This window comes from Manis javanica, chromosome 3, assembly GCF_040802235.1.
Source record: "Manis javanica isolate MJ-LG chromosome 3, MJ_LKY, whole genome shotgun sequence".
In the NCBI taxonomy this organism is placed as follows: Eukaryota; Metazoa; Chordata; class Mammalia; order Pholidota; family Manidae; genus Manis; species Manis javanica.
In genome coordinates, this window is record NC_133158.1 from 117,308,860 (window position 1) to 117,323,143 (window position 14,284).

Below are 14,284 nucleotides of genomic sequence, written 5' to 3' on the forward strand. Positions count from 1 at the left end.
ACCCTACCTCCTTAGGATACTCAGGTTAAAATACCTCAGTGTGTATTAACATACCCAAGTGTGTACCATTGTGCCTGTATGGTAACTCCTTTTTTGCTTACTGACCTATTTGAAGAACTCTATTGATCAGGTATCATTCATGGCTTAAGTTTAGTGGGACTTTTGCTATGGCTCTGAAGCATCCTTCCTCTGAGAAATAGGACTTCTAGACACACAGGGTCTAAAGTTGAGAAGACAGGAAACACAAATTCTCCCAGATGGGCCGTGAGTGATGGTGTAATAAGGTCATGCCTTCCTCCACCTTTTGATTTCTGAGCTCAGGTATTTTACCTACTCAGGACACAGTACCATATAATTGTCATTGGCTTAAGATAAATCTGTTTTCCAAAAGATTGTGTCCCTATTACAGGGTATCATCTCCAAGCTGGTACTACACAGCTCCAAGCAGCTGTGCCTTAAAATAGGCATGTCCATGCTCTATCAGTTCAGCAGTCTCCAAGTAACTCAATATGTAATAGTATCAGAGGATTCGTTTTCCATATTCCCACCACCATGCTTCTTTCGCAAGAAAAGGAGTCTTTTGATCTGAGGTGGTATTATGAGATCCCATCCCATAGATCCCTCTGTGAGCCCTTGCATTTGATGCTGACTGACAAACTGCTGGTAGGAAAAGGTAAACACATACTTGGAATATGTGTCCAGGACAGATTATTGCTCTTGTCAGGATGAGAGGGGCCCAGTGCTATCACATTGCCATCAGGTGCCTGGTTGGTTTCCTCAAAAGGTGGCATCATGCATATCAGGGGTACAGTATTAGAATTTGTTTCTGGATAGGTCGGACATTTAGCTGTGTTATTAGCTAGATCAGTTTTGGTGAAAGGAAGCCCACGCTATTTGGTCAGTAGATAGTCTCCATCTCTGTTACCATGGCTACTCCATTCCTAAGTCCCTTGAGCAAGCACAGATGTTGGTTTTTAATCTGTTGAACCAGTTACCCTTCACACCTGGTTGCTTTGTGTTTCTTTGACAGTGGATGGTCTCTGATGGTCGTTACATCATGTAATGGTAAAATCCTCCTATTTTGTGCCTATTCCCGTATGTCCATCCACATTTTCCCTCCCTGGACTTCCTCAGTCCTAATCTTCCATTTCATTCCTTACATGCCTCTGAACAATGAGCCAAGCCATTCACCACTACCCATGCATTTGTGTATATCTTTGTTTTGAGCCACTAGTCTCTCAACAAAATTGGATGCTGAGTAATACTGACCAAAGCCCTGCCCCTGCTGTTGGGGTTTCTCACCCCTGCTGCCTTTCAAGGCTGCTCCTAAGTGGGGCTGCATTGTAACTGATTTTTGGCCCACACTCAAATAACAAGCTGAACTATCCATTCATCTCTTTACTAAGGGAGTCATAAGGAATCACCCTGAGGCCACAGCTGTGAGCTGCATGAGTGGTGTTTGTTGAGATCATGCTGGGTGATATGCAAATCCATGATACTTGTTTGTCCAGCTTACCTATGGCCTTTGGATCTACTTAAGGCTGTTCTGAGATGTAACCCTTCCATTTTATAAATTATTACTGCTGGAGCTGCTAAAATGAGCAGTTATGGTGTCATGGTTATTTGATGTCCCTTAGTCACATATTTACACTCTCTGTGATCCTAACTACCAAGGGGAAATTGGACTACTACTCCACAGTGGAGGTAACAAAGAGAATGTCTAGAGATCTTTAAGGGCATTTCTTAGTATTACTATGCCCTGTGATTAAGATCAGTGGAAAATTACAACAACTGAATCCAAGTAGGACTACTAATAGTCCAGGTGCTACAGGAGTGAGGGTTTAGGTTATTCTGCTAGGTAAAGAACCATTACCAGCAGAGATACTTGCTGAAAGCAAAGAGACTGCAGAATGGGTAGTAGAAGAAAGTTGTTACAAATACCACTTATGACCATATGACCAGTGCCAAAACAAGTGTGGGTAAAATTGTAATATTTCCAGTATCTTTCGCCTGGCTTTGGTGCATCTGCATATCAATAGGTGTTTCCAAGGGGTGGAGTGATTTGTCCAGTTACATATCAGTAGGTAATTACAAGGGCATGCAAGGGTTTATCTGGACCAGAGAGGTGGGTGGAACTCTCTGCTGCTGCAGCCTGGTCAAGAGAGAGATGGGACTACCACTTGTAATAAATGAAAGGGTTTCTTAACTTTATTTCTCCCTTTGACTGATTTCAGTTTTAAAGGTATTTTGACTCGGGATTTTCCCCCCAGAGTTACAACAAGAACTGTAATTGACATGAATATTTCCTCTTAGTTTTGTTATGAATAAGTTTATGTGTGTATATACATATGTTAAGCAATTATCCTTGTTTTCTTTCCTCTCATATTACCTTATCATATAACATAAGATTTATTTGCTTTATATCTGTATTTAAGTATTGTTAATTTTATGTTATAGCATTCAAGTTATGGGACATAAGGGGAAGAGAATCACTTAAGGGCCTTATATCCTCTTTTGGAGAAGGGATTAGTGCACTTTCAGTTGTATCGTGTAAGGTGGAACTATGACCTTGTTATTGTCTTTATTTGGAGATTAAATATGGTTAAGAAGATGCACATAGATGCCAAGCTGACAGGAGATGGACTTGTGATGGTTAATTTTATGTGTCAGGTTGACTGGGCTAAGAGATACCCAGATAGCTGGTAAAGCATTATTTATTTGTGAGAGTTTATTTGGAAGAAATTAAAATTTGAATCAGTAAACTGAGGAAAGAAGATGTCTCTCAACAATGCAGGTGAGCATCATCCTATACCCTGAGGGCCTAAATAGAACAAAAAGGCAAAGGAAGGGTGAATTTGCCCTCTGCCTGAGCCAGAGCACCCATCTTCTCCTGCTCTCAGACACTGGTGCTCTTGGTTCTATGGCCTTGAGACTTGGCCTGAATTAAACCACTGGCTTCCTTAGGTCTCCAGCTTGCAGATGGTAGTTCACAGGGCTTCTCAGCCCCAATAATCATGTGATTACTTTTTATCATTATAAAAAATCATTGTAAACTCCTATTAACATATATGTTAAGAACACACATATACATACAATTTTTTATTATTTATAAAATATAAATATATTTTCTATATTATTGGTTCTGTTTCTCCAGAGAAGACTGACTAATATGTCATGCTTGGAAGCGCTCCAGCAGTTGCATTTTGAATGATGTTCTCTGCTGATGATGGCGTGATCTTGCTCCAGAATCTCAGTTGCCTGCTAGGATACTCTTCTCTTGGGGCTTGTCATAGACTCCACACACATCCTTTATCTCCTGCAGATAACTCTTGTACCACAGTAGGCTCATCTAGGTCACATGATCCCAGTGGTAGGCCAATTTGTACCATAACCTGCATGTGCCCTTTCTTGCTCAAGCCTCCCCTGAAAACTGGCAGCTTTCCACATCACTTGCTAAAGCATTCAGTGTGGTATGCCCGAGTGTGGTATTTGCTGTATTTTTGTTCTCTTTTTGATATGATGCACAAGGTGTAATAATTTCCCTTTTTCCTTGGAGGGGATGTCCCAGTGTACTCTAGGCCACTAGATCTGGATCCTGAAAAGTGTCACAGATGTGACAAGCTACTGAATCTTTGTATAGCTTATGTCTACCTGTCTTTGAAGCACATGTGTTTTGTCATGGCATCCAAAGTCCTACCTAGGCTGTGAATTCAGCCTTCTCTAAAGTTCTTCTATTCTCATAATTAAGTCCTGTGGGTGTTCACCAGCTCAGTATGTCCTCTAGCTGCAGATGATAAGCAACTCTTTAAAAACTACTAAGGAGGGCCTCTGATTGTTACACTTAATTTTGAATAAACAGAAAGATGATTAATCATTTTCCTTTCCTGAATGCACCAGCAAGCAATCACCAATAGCCACACAATTCCACATTCCATAATTTTATTATTTTTCCTGTTCTCACAAATGCCAGAGAAGCTGTCAGAGCTAATGCATCACCACCATCTTGGCAACTGCAATGCTACAACACCCAAGGGACTGTCCACACTCCACTCGTCCCTGGGGACAGGGTCTTCACTGCCACCCAGCTGGTGCATGATCAAACTCCGGAATTAAATATTTAGAGTTCGCTTTGCAGGATCATTTCTAGTACCAAATATCTTAATTTGGGTTCCCTAGAAGCCAAGTCTGAGGCAGAGAATCTTATGCAAGTAATTTATTCAGGGAATGCTCTCAGGATAAAGCTTTAAAAGGGTGAGGGGAGGAGGATAGGGCAAGGGAAGGAGCTAACAAAGATGAGGCTTCAGGAGAAATCCATCCTCAGCTGAACACACAAAGAGCTCTGACATCTCAGTTATTTACAGAAGTTGTGTGACCAGATCCCAGGTTACTGAACTATTATATCCTTGCAGTGGTCAACCACTGGTGACTGGCTACTGCTAAAGTAGAGGATTGAAAAACTTTTAGGCATTTAGTGGTAAGACAGCCCCCACAAGCCAAGGGCTCTCTTCATTGCTGCTAAAATTTAAGTTGTTAGCAGACAACATCTGCAGCAGCTAGGAGATATAAATACCATCCTGAAGAAGAGGAGATGGGATGCCAGTTTCACTCCTCTCCAACTCTGATTTCCTGAAGGTGTTTCTCTTTTATCAAAGCTAGAGGGCAAGAGAGACAAAGGATAAAAGCGTAAAGATTCATCTCTTGGGATGCAGATCAGGGTGGAGATGATCGCAGGATGGATGTAGAGGAGCACAGAGAAAAGGTCTGGTGCTCCTACCTGAGACCATGCAGGACTTTGACATAAGCCAGCAGATAAAGCCCACCGTCCTCCGCGGGGAGGGCTCCGCACAGTCTCTGTTCCCTGCCTACCTTGAGGCTTCATCCCTATGGCTCCTACCTGATGTAGCATATGTTCTGGCCAAAATTTCTCCAGCTTCCATCTCTGAAATACTTTTCTTCTTGCCTGATATTCCCCTCTCCAGTCTTGGTACAGCCACCTGCCACCCTGCCACAACTTCCCCTCCTGTGCCAAACACACACACACGCAGTTTGTTCCTAACAAACACTCAGTACCCTAGTTCTTTATAAATCCATTTCTCAAATAGATTTTAAATTACTTGACAAGTAATGTTTTTTTGAAAAGGATGCCTTTGTTTTTGCACTGCTGTGGCACAGAGCAGCATTGAGTGAATGAATGGAGGAAATGATTCTTTCATATCTTTCAAGATTCAGTTTTAAGTAACATCTTTTCACTGCCAGCTCTAACCTCTCCTTCCTGTCTCACATTTTAAATGCCCCTCCACTCTGTTTCTATAGCCCTTTGTCAATTGTTCATAGAATTGACCATACAGCATTACAAAGTGGTTGGTCAGGTGTCTGCCACCTGCACTAGAATATGAGTCTTTCATCATTATATTCCTGTGTCTGGCAGATAATAGGTCCTTGAAGAATATGAAAATGAATACATGATTGAAGAGTGAATGAGAGTAACAGACAATGAGAAACTATATAACTTCCAGGAGAAGGAGCATATTTGTCATTTTCAGAATCAGAAGAAGAATTGCAAATTATAATGGGATTTTAGTGTGGCATGTTCAGTTGTCTGTAAAACATTTGACAGAGTATCATAGACAGACAGATGATAGATTATATAGAAAGAGATCTAGATCTAGATAGATAGATATAGACATAAGCATAGTAGTTTTTCTAATTAATTTCAATTCCAATAAGGGAAAATTTTCACTTGATAGTATATGTTATTTTACCTGTAGTTTTTAAATAAGGATACATTTAAGTTAGAGTGTTGTAAGGTTCTCAGAACTGTTAATTTGTTAGTATGTTTGCAGTATCATTGGCCCATATTTCTAAGAATCCGATTGATCTCTAGAATAACACACTTTAGACAAAAGAGTTTTAAAACACCTATAAGCAGTGTGGCTCTCCAAAGTTCTTAAACTCAAGATTAATTTAATTCAAAAAGCTGCTTCTTGCAGAATTTTATGGGAAAAAAAACCCTTTTATCTTATTCTTTGGAATGATCTTTCAGTGAATTACCACATGTTAATGCTGACAGCACAGACAGTCACAGTTGTTTATGAACTTTGTTGAGTGCAAAGGTTTATTTGCAAGGACATTTTGACCAAATTGTAGCTGAGATGGCAATAACATTCATCTCTTTTTCTAAACACCTGATTAAAATAAAGTAAGGAGGTTAAAACATGTTTAAACATGTTTCAGACTAATAATGTCAGCCTCCCCCAACTGGAAATGTAAGTGTTCTCTTTGTGTTCCTAATCTTGGTCCTTAATAAAGTGAAGTATATGCAATAAGAACTCCCAGTGTGACTATTTTTACCCAATTTCTTTACCTCCTCAGTCATAATTTATCTTATCAGCAACAAAAATAAACACACACTTGTTCTCCTATCTCTGATTAATCTATCCAGTAGTTCTGTACCAACACTCTTGTTTTATTTTGAAACAAGTTGTATGGAGCAATTGTGCATTGATCCATATTGTGCTCTTTTACAATCTTATCTTTCCTCTACCTCAATTCATAAAGGAACATGTTGAGCATCGGAGGGGACCTCAGAGTTAGTTTTATATGGTCTCCTTCTTCTATCTACAGGAAAAACTTAAATCCAGAGAAATTTCACAGGTCAGTAGGTGTGCTAGGAAGAGAACCCCCATTTTTCTGAGTAATATTTCCTGAGTCTCTTTCATTTATCCCACACTACTTCTTAAGGTGCTATTAATTACCCTATTCGCTCATTCATTCATAAGTTCATATGTGGAGTCTCTTAGTATCTTAGACTTTAGTGTCTTGTGCATATAATATTTATTAATATCTTAATTTTCCTGTAACTCTCTATTACTTAGTTAAAATTTTTCATTAGATGTAATCAGAATTTTTGTTAACTCAGAAACATATGAATAATTATTTGTTATACAAAGCCTCTGTCTTTAAGGAAAATCACTCTACTTTATAAAACATTAACTCATCAGGTTAGGTAGAATAAAATAGCCCCTCCCAAAGTTGGTTGTGCCTTAATTTCCCCAAACTGGGAATATGGCACCTTATATGGCAAAGGGGGAATTCAGACAGCAGGTGGAAGCAAGGTTACTAATCATTAACTGACCTTGAGATGTGGAGATTATCTTGGATTATCTTGATGGGACTAATGTTACCCAAGGGTTCTTTTAAGTAGAAGAAGGAGGTAAAAAAGAGAAAGGAAGAGTTGGCAGCAAGAAAAGGACTTAGGTCAAAGTTGCTGAAAATGAAGGAAAAGACCTGAGAGCCAAAGAATGCAGGTGGCCTTTAGAATCTGTAAAGGAGCAGAGCATCCAGAAGGGTATGAAGCCCTGCTGACTACTTAATTTTAGCCCAGTAAGACCCATTTCAGGCTTCTGAATTTCTGGTCTTCTTACAGAACTGTAAGATAAATTTGTTTTAAGACACTAAGTTAGTGGTAGTTGTTACAGTATCCGTAGAAAACTAATATACCTGTTTTTAGAGGGATATGAAAAGGCAATTTCAGATGTAGAACTTGTGTATTTGGTCAAATCAATTGTAGAACAGGGGCCAGAACACTCTAGGAGGATGCTAAACAATAGAAGAATCAGAGATGATGGAATGTTCTAATCTGTGTTGTCTAGTCTGTATCCATTCACTATATTGAGCTCTGGACATGTGGCAAGTACAACAGAGAAACTGAGATTTTTATTTTAATTTTAGTTTATTAAAACTTAAGTAGCCACATGTGACTAGTGGTTACCAAACTAGATGGCACCGTTAGTATTTGGATTATAATTAAATGTCTTTCCACCATATCCTACCAGAGGATTGAAAGGAAATTCTCACAACATCATCATGTAACAAATCAGAAACAAGCCTTTGCCTGTTCTAAATACTGAAGTTGTGTTTTGTAAACTATGCACTCAGTAAATATTTAATGAAGCTTGTGGGAATGTGATGGTAGCCAAAATTAACATTAAGAAGGGGAGATAATCAACTTTTTGCAGCCAAATTCCAGTTGGTTTGGCTTCTGCCGCAGTAAGTTAAGGGTCATTCAACCAGGAAATGGCTTGCATTCAGTGGCCCTGACCCCACATGGTGACATATTCCAGGACAGAGTAACAGAAAATCAGTTTCAAATTCATTCCTAACTGTGGGACTGTTGCAATGTCTCATTCTTTGTCTTCTTCCTATTTTTCATGCTCACTCTCTGATTCTGGTTCTAGTTGGTTTAACCTCTACTTGTTCAACGTTCATAGAATAAGTTGTCTTTTCTCAGCCTTTCTCAGGTAGGGGAAAAAATGGGATGGGGAAAGAGCCAAAACAATGGCAGATTTTATTTTAAGAGTTCAGTTTTTTGAAGTTAAAAATACATGCACACATGCCTTTGGAGAATTAACTTCAGTTAGTTTGATTATTCTCTTATGGGTTACAGGATTTTAATTATTTACTTATATTTCATTTTATGGCACAAAAAGGCAATTTCTTCCATTCCAAAAATCTCTCATCTCCATTCCATTCTCCACCCTCACTGTTACAAAATGGTCAGATTCCCCATTTTCTTCGTCCTACATCAAATAGTATAAGATAGAAGACTTACTGAGCAGTTAATATGTGCCAGGAGCCTTTCTAAATGCGTTTTATAATAATCCTCTCCTTATCACCACCCAGTGATGGTAGTAATACTAGTATCCTTATTTGCAGATGAAGAAATGAGGCATCCAAAGAATAATGAGTAACTTGCCTAATGTTACACAGCTCACAAGCAGGAATGCCAGGATTGGGTGCAGGAAATCTGAAACGACTACCCCCGTGCTTAGCCATTTCTGCCATATTGGCTTCACCAGCTTCATTATGACACACAGACAGTGAGCATCAGTTAGAAGATGAACCATCATTAATTTGTATTATAAACTAATGTGGTCAGTCTAATAACTTAAAACAGTTTATTCCTTCGAGACAACATTTGGAATGAGATAATACTTTTTTGGTAAAAGAGAGGAAATTCAAGTTTACATTCCTAAAAATCTCAGGCAGAGGACTTAGAATTGTGAGTAGACATTTAGGACTCAATAAATATCAGCTATTATATGCTGAAATTAAAAAATATATTTATAGCTAGTGCACCTTGAATTCTACACAGTCTTGCATTGGGGTATGTCTGCGATTAAGTGAAGGGGAAAGGCTGTCCTGCAATATTTCAAGAGTCCCTTGATTAGGCAGTTAAGTGGTCTCCAGCCTACCAACAATCTAATCCCACTGTACCTTTCAATTGGTTGTTCCTATTTTTCTCTCAGTTTGGATCCTCCAGACCTGGTCTGGAAAACCTTTGCATGTCTTCTTATTGCCCTCAGGAAAAAAAAAAAAAACAAATAACCACAGGTAAAACTAATCATTCACATCTACATATTACCTGGGAAGAATCTCTAATACCCATTTGTCCTTACCAATTCTCCCTGTCCCAAGTCTTATTACTCCCCCACATACTACAAACAGTATTTCATTTTAGGGACTACAATCATGAATAATACAATTGTCCTTGAAAATCTGTTGGGAAGAAGTCACACTAAAGACTGGCATGCTGTGTGAATCCAAAAGGTCCAGCTTCTTGTCCATCCATCTTTGAAATGGTTACTGCTCAGAGGGAATCAGCACCCTATTCTCCATCCACTGCTCTCTTCAGAGACATACTTAATCTATCCTGTGTTGGTACACAAAGCCACCCCATATTCTCAAAACTATTATCACTCTTGGCTCAGCATAAACATTTAAAATTATGTTAAAGACTGCAAGATTTATCCCGAGCCATCTTTTCTCTCTAACTCCAGTGTTGCTGCCTTTGGCATTGTTCCACTCTCTCACCAAACTGCTCCTACACTATTTCCAGTCTTTTCATTAACTGACTTCTATCTCTGCCTCCTGCAGCTGAGAAAAATCTTCTAAAATACAGATCTGCTCAGGTCTCTGCTTAAAAGTCTGTGATTGCTTCCAATGCATTTTAAAGTCCACACAACTTGGATGACACGCAAGTCTTGTTAAGCAGATGCTTACTACATGCACTTCCTATGTGTGCATTGGCTCCAAAAGTCTACAGGATCCAGAGAAGTAACATAAACAAATGAAGTAGAAATAATAGGCACTGTGGAGGAACGGCGGACCAGAGAGCCCCTCTAGAGCTGCACAGTCTTGCCATCTCTTTTTCATCAGAATGTAGAGTATTTTTTTAGGAGAAATCTTTCCATTTCTCAAAGTTCAAGTCAATTTATTTTTCAAAAAATTACTAGTCAGTTCAAAAATATGCATATTTAGGCCAAATTTGAGACAGAGCTCACCAGTTTGTTAGTCTGTGCTATATTATGGTATAAACTATTTACTTTGACAAAAAAAGGTCCTGATGTATATTAGAAGGGCCTGTGGAAGAGTATATTCATTGAATTCAAGTCCTATCTTCATTAATCCAATCCAAACAACAACAACAAAAAATGTAGAAATAGTTTTAACTCTGAATTGACTGGAATAAAAAGGATAAGATTATATGATTCACGTGGTAGTGGTCTAGCCTTACAGTAAATTCTGAGCACCTCCTTTAAGCTAAGTCATCTTGGGGAAGCTTATTTCAAATAAGCTTAGGTACCTCCCTTAGGTAGCTTATTTCAAATATTTGGTTCAAATATTTAGCTAAACATGATGAAATCACAGCCTGCCTACCACCCTCTCTTCTACGGCGATGGGACACTTGCTCATGTTCTTAGAGGACAAGTATCATTAACCACTTTCCATGTTCTGGGCTCAGGGTTCAGCATTTTATAGGCACTGCCTCAATTGTGTTTACTTCTCACAATACTGTGAGTTATGTGCATATATTTATTTTACAGATGGGAAAAAGAGGCACAGAGAAATTAAGTAACTTGTCTAACACCATGTGTTATGCAGGGATATCTCTCATTGGTCTTTCTCTGGAGAACTTTGACTAATAAAGTTAATGTTACATGGAGATTAAAAGTAAAATATCATTAGTAATTTGAACTTAAATTTTTGGTGATTAAATTAGTGGAGTGTTTTGAGCATCTCTAATTATTAAAAGGAAATCTTTCCCCAAATAAAATAGAAGCAAAAGGATACAGTAAGGTAACAGGTCCTCACCACTTGCTTTGGAGTAAATTTTCATAGTTCAAAAAGTAGATTTTATGGCTGAAATTCCACCTTTTGTCCCCCTTCTTTCCTAAAGAGATAGATGTGCTAGGCTGGGAGCAGAGGGGAGGGCCTCAGGGGGAGCTTTCTATCCATGTGATAACAAGGCAGAGACTTAATACGAATCTTAAACCAAGGATGTGTCCCTCTGGCCCTCTTTAAAGCCACACCGATCTGCAGGGAGAGTCATCTCCATCCCCCTCTACTCTAGGTCACTCCTCAGAAAGAGCCCTTCAGCCTTTAGTCCTGGTCATGGAAACAACACAGGATTTAGAGGAGAAAGCTGTCCAAGGCCAGGAGAAGAGGCCTAATACCTTATCTAAAGCCCCCAGCCCTCTCCTTGCTACCTTTTTGATTTATGAACACAAAATCACATCTGCCTGCTAGAAACCCTGCATATCCTGTCACCCTGATTTAACTATGACATTAAGTGGGAGTCTAATAGAACCAAGGCAAGAAAGAGTTTTCTGAACAAATGGGAGATTCATTGTAAATGGCAGGGTTAGCAAATTAAATATCTGATCTGCTGTAAATAATAACTACCACTTCATGTGGTTGCTATATGCTAACTACTGTTCTAAGTAATGTACATGTATTAACTTAATGATCAGAAGATAGAGTTTATTCATTTGAAAGAGCAAAAATCTAAGGCACGAGCATATTGTGCAAATTTTCCAAGTTATTCTACTAGCAAGTGACATAACTAGGGTTTAGAAAGTTTCTGCTTTTCACTACTTACACCTCGTTACCCTCTCAAAAACTCCAAGGAGATTCAATGGACTGTGTAAGTAGTGAAGACAGGCACAACGGTTTTCAATATCGGTGACTTCCATGTTCTAATGCTAACATTCATATTAAATTTTCACATTTGATCCCTCTTTCAAGCGCCTAGTAATGAAAGGACACAGCAAATTGCTTATAAATGTGTGTGCTTAGAAATTCCATTCTACTTTTGCCCCCTGAGTACCCCTGAGAAGCCAATGTTAACATGCACTGGTGCTAAACCAAAATATATAGATCCTAGAAGCTTTCTTGCTCCCATCATTAACCATTTTGGAGAACTTGTCAGGATGCCTCCTGGAATGGTGTCTTTTTGCCCACACTCCCTTCCATCACCCTCAGTCTCACCTCTACTTTCATCTCCCTGGGCATCTCTTGGACTTGCCATTCCTGGCTCTCAGGATCACAGCTGAGCCCAGGCAGCACCTGCACATGCACATGGAGTAAACCAGCTGTTTGCTGTTTCCACCCCTCCCTCCCTCCCTCCTTGGCAGCAGCACCACCCCATGCAACATGATTCCGAATCCCTGGATACAGAATTTTAGCAGGCAGCAGTAGAGACTGAGAAGGGAACGGAGGGAGCACCAGGGCAATCACTGCCTGGAATATTTCACTGGAGATGGAAACACATTAGGAGGATGTTTAAGCCCAAAAAGCCACTGGTTCTCAACTGATTTGGTTCACACAGGGAATTACTTCTGCAGGACAGTGCTTAAAGGCATGTGCTCCAAGGTCAAAGTGTGTAGTTTGGAATCCCAGCACTGCCATTTACCAAGTACAGTCCTGGATAAGTGATTTGATGTGTCTGTCACCTTCATGTAGAAGATAGTGCATATGAGACTCTGAGCTCAACACTTGGTGATGACAGTATGTTACCCACAAGGGTCTGTTATTATTAGAGTCATAAAGCTCTAGACTTGGGTGGCCTTTTAGAGCTCAGGTCCTACCTTTTACTGATAGGGAAACTGAGAAAAAGAAAGAAAGTAAGTTGGCTGAAGGTACATGCAGATTTTCCTATACAACAGACCAGAATATTTGCCATACCACTGTCAGCCTTTCTAGAAACTGCTGCCTCTATTGTTTATGCTTCATATATTACAGGCAATGTTTGTAAGTTGTTCTTCCTCTTGAATTGACTGGTTTATGCTGAGCCATTATCTCACCTGCCTGCTCCAAGGAAGGAAGAAAACTAGACGGAATCAGGGATGCCCGAGATGGGATGGATCACAGAGAGTTACCAGCATCCACCACAGCCTCACAAACACAGCTGTGGCCGATGAAATAATCAGCTTCACACAGACCTACAATAAAAAACAAAAACGTGGGGCCATACTGACCACAGATGTCATCTCTCCAATTCCTTGCCAATAGTAGGTTGACAGAAATAGGTCCTGATGTATATTAGAAGGGCCTGTGGAAGAGTATACTCATTGAATTCAAGTCCTATCTTCATTAATCCAATCCAAACAACAAAGAAAAAATGTAGAAATAGTTTTAACTCTGAATTGACTGGAATAAAAAGGATAAGATTATATGATTCACGTGGTAGTGGTCTAGCCTTACAGTAAATTCTGAGCCCCTCCTTTAAGCTAAGTCATCTTGGGAAATAAATCAGATGTGACTGATACTTCTTCATTCACATCCACCAGCATCTGCAAAACATCCATCTGGATCTAGAAAGAATTACTGATTGCAGGCCTAGACTCTGCAGGCTCTACTTGCATGTGGTCCTGCCCTATAGAGCTGATTGAGCGTCTTCCTGGGGTCTGGGGAGGCCTTAGAAGGACAGCCTTCACTTGTTTTAATCTTGCTTACTCCAAAATAAATCTCTTCACCCAGCTCAGGTATTACCCTCATCATTGCTAGTCCCCAAATATCTGTGCAGACCTGTCCTTTGGACTAAAACCTTCATAACATATCTGGAGATAACCAGGTGGAAATGAGGGTGGTGGGGTGTTTTTGCTTTTTATAGACCTTTTTTTTAGGCAGTTTGAGCAGAAGGTACAGAGAGTCCCATATATCCCTGCCCCCCACATGCAGAGCCTCCCCCATTATCAACATCCCCTAAGTGGCAGAGTGTGGTTGTTTTTTTTTTTCATCCCTCCTGTTCACATTCTGAACTTTCTTCTGACTATTCCTTCCTTGTCACAAACTGGCAGCTCCCATAATAAATATTGGAGCATATCTTGTTTTCTCCTCAGCTTTTTATTTCTGCTTTGAAGGTGCTTCTGTTTTTACTAAAACCTTAGAAACTTCCATCACCCTCAAACCACACACAAAAAGAAGTTGGGAGAACATGTAA